This window comes from Triticum urartu, chromosome 3A, assembly GCF_056163025.1.
Source record: "Triticum urartu cultivar PI428250 chromosome 3A, HENAU_Tu73, whole genome shotgun sequence".
In the NCBI taxonomy this organism is placed as follows: domain Eukaryota; kingdom Viridiplantae; phylum Streptophyta; class Magnoliopsida; order Poales; family Poaceae; genus Triticum; species Triticum urartu.
Window position 1 is genome coordinate 279,862,039 of NC_141875.1, and position 3,349 is coordinate 279,865,387.

Sequence of the window (3,349 nt, forward strand, 5' to 3'; positions counted from 1 at the left end):
AGCACATGCCTTTCATTTTACAAGATGGTCATTGTATCATGATAACTGGATCATGTCTATGCCACATACAAATCATTGAGCAGTGTTCCTGATGCTGATGGCATGTTACCTTGAATAATAATCTTAACAGGAGCATTTTGGTTGCACGTTTGCGATTTCTTGCTTGAATCCCAAAGTTTCAGATCAATGTGGGGTTCAATGTTTGCTTTCCATTCTTATTGTCCGTCTTAGATCATTCCCAGTTTACTGAATCAAGTTGCTTGACCTACCTATCAGGCTAGCTCACATAGCTGTATCTGCCGCGTCCTTTCCAGTTGGACATGCGCAAGCTATGTTTTTACATAAGCTCATTTGAAAATCACATACTAGTAGCAGCAAATTTTAGTGCAATAGTTGTCTGTCAACGTTCAGTGCCAGCTGCAAAATTCAGTTATGCACAAGCACCATTTAGTAGCAGCATAGGTATATAGCATTCATTTAGCGGCAGAAAAATCCAGTTCATTTTACTCGCTGCTCTCTTTGGCATTTACAGTCTTGGACTCTCTGGCTGCTCCTCCTCTGGCCAATGGTGAAGCGCCGACGAGGCCAGCAGCAAGGCAATGTGGCGGGATCGTGCTCCCATGATCGTCTGAGGCGCATGCTCTGCTACTCAAGGTACGATTACCTGTTGATTCCATGGTCTTGATGTTTTTCTCCTACATGTTTCAGAAGGTGAATCTGCCATTTGAGAAGTCAGACTGTTTAGGGAATTTCCGTGACGATGATGATGTTGTGCTGGGCAGAGGATGTGAAACATTTAGACCGCTGTGGCCTTTCCGGTCTTTGATGATCTAAAATTGAGCTTTTTAAAACTGATGCCTAGCATGCTATCAACGTTTTTTTGTTCCTCATCTAGAGATGCAGCTCTCTGTGTTGGTTTGATATAATGTAGGGGAGTTGCATGTGAATCGTTTGTCAGCTGAGCATATGATGTTACAAGGAGATGCTACTGAGATTTATGTCGTTGAAGTATCTTAAACCGAGCTTTTTTAAAACTAATGCTTGGTTGATCTAGTTCTAGTATATTAGTTGGCTGTGAGAGTCTACTGTTGTTGGTGCTGTGTTGTTATTTATTTTTACGTCATTGAAGAATAAAAAAGATAAGCATTTCTCCAGCCAATGTCTAAAGTAGCTGCTGATGTGTAGTCATCGGCTGGACTATGCATTTCATCAGAAGTCAGATATAGCTTGGACTATACTTCTGAATAGAATTGAAAATTTTCTCTTTTGTTTATTTGTCTTCAATTCTTTGGATCAAACGACTCTCTTGAACACATGTTCGTTAGTGTGCTGATGGTTAAACAACTACAGCAGATCGACGTTTTTTTGCATTTTTTCATTTCTCAACCTTGGATAGTTTGCCAAAAATAAACCCTTAGATTCGTTACCATTCCTTTGATAATAATTTGTTGAGGTCGCTAAGTATTTTTTAGCAGTAATAAACATGGCTCTTTCATGTTGCAACCCAATAGGAGCCCCCCTATTTGTCTGCGTAATACACATATCTGCTCTGCTGCTCTTAGTTTTAACTAGCCAACGCAAGGATGATGCCAACCATCGATGTTAGATTTATTATCCATGTTGAAGTGTAGAGCAACAGCAGGTTAACGCATTTTATTTGCCCTATGCAATTCTGTTGTTTTATATGCCCTTTCTAGTATTGTACAAACTGATGCAAGCTGATGCATTCCAGGAATAAACAAATTATTCTATAAGATCTCTAAACTGATGCAAACTTAGCAGTAGCAGTAGTATACTTCAGGAAGTTCTGTTCATTATACTAATGCCTCAGCAACAGTATACTAGTGTTGCTACGGTTATCCATACTTCATTATTTTGTTATCCATACTCCTAGCTGCTTGTGTATCTGTTTATTATTCTGTTCATTATTCTTTTCCTACTTGTTTATGCTAGAAGATATTGCTTTCATTGGCAGCCATGATAACATAATTTCCTCTCTTCTACATGAGCTCTAGGCTGAAGAAGTTCGAAGAAGGGAACACTTCATCTTTGTAGCTAGTTTTATCTTCCTGGGTGTTTTATGTTCCTGGGTGTTTACTTCATAGATGTTCCTGGGTGTTCCTGGGTGTTTACTTCAGAGATGTTTCTGGATGTTCCTGGGTGTTTACACTTCCTGGGTGTTCTAAATTCCTGGATGATGTGAACTAGCACATGATTGTAATATATATAATATACTCATATTGGTCGCCATTTATGAAAATTTGTGTGATTGAAATATTGGAAATGTTGATTATTTATTGTTTTTTGAGGATCAGATCATTAATTGCTGATACATCAAAATGAAACAAATACTATTTGGGCCCTAAAAAGGCACAAATCAAACAATTCAGGAAAATGAAGAAAATCGCTTAAATATCAATTGTGAAAAGCTGAAGGCCAAGAAAATAAAAAGGCCTAGGCCCAAAAATGAGAAGGCTTAATTGTTGGGCTTGGCCCATCTACCTAGCCAAAATTAATATGAGAAAAAAACACAAATAGGCCGAATTGTTGGGCTAGGCCCATGTAGAAAATCGAATTGGACCGGGCTGAATCTTGTGCCACGTCAGATTGCCACGCTGGATGCCTACGTGTCCTGGGGAGGTTGCTAGTGACCAAAACGCCATAGTAGACGTATTTTGGTCATAAACGTCTACTACCATTCCAGAAGAAAGGTCGCTATAGTCAGTTTACGACGGCCAGCTTTTGACCTTATGTTTTTGGTCACAAAAAGGTCACAAATGGAAATTTGTGACCATTCGGTGACTAATAGTGGTGGTCACAAGTTGACATATTTCTTGTAGTGTTGGAGGAGCGGGAGTCTGCAGACACGGTGGCGGACATCGAGGAGGAGTCTGCTCACGCGTTCGTGGACTTGGAGGAGCGGGAGTCTGCTGACACGGTGTCGGACTCCGAGGAGGAGTCGGCAGACACGGTGTCGGTGGACTTCGAAAGATGATGCAATCCTTTCTCCATAGGATGATACGATGTATGGCTTCTCCCAGTGTGTGCTCGTCGTCACCTCCAGGAATGTCAAGGTGTAGCCCCGAATATGGGTCCACCACCTCATCAACCAAGACACGAGCATAGCCCGCTAGAATCGGGGTGCAATGGAAGGTTGCTTCGGGGGTAATTGTAAAAGCAACGGCGTCCGCCACCTTCATGGATATGTTCTTCATTTTGAAGTGTAGCTCACAGTTAGTGTTCTCTATGATGTCATCCACAAGGTATGTATCCAGTAGTGCGTCGCCCGAGGCGGAACCAACGCTGCTTCTCGGCATGGATGGGACGGTGCTATCCAATGCTAGACAAT

At 41.4% G+C, this 3,349-nt stretch overlaps 1 non-coding gene and 1 pseudogene across 1 annotated transcript; both read left to right on the forward strand.

Moving 5' to 3' along the window:
* Window positions 1-776: 776 nt before the first annotated feature.
* On the forward strand, window positions 777-861 carry LOC125549630 (small nucleolar RNA SNORD36; annotated as a pseudogene).
* Window positions 862-960: 99 nt separating this feature from the next.
* LOC125549634 (small nucleolar RNA SNORD36) lies at window positions 961-1,044 on the forward strand. Its single transcript, XR_007301410.1, has one exon. It is a non-coding gene; the product is annotated as a small nucleolar RNA SNORD36 (small nucleolar RNA).
* Window positions 1,045-3,349: the final 2,305 nt, after the last annotated feature.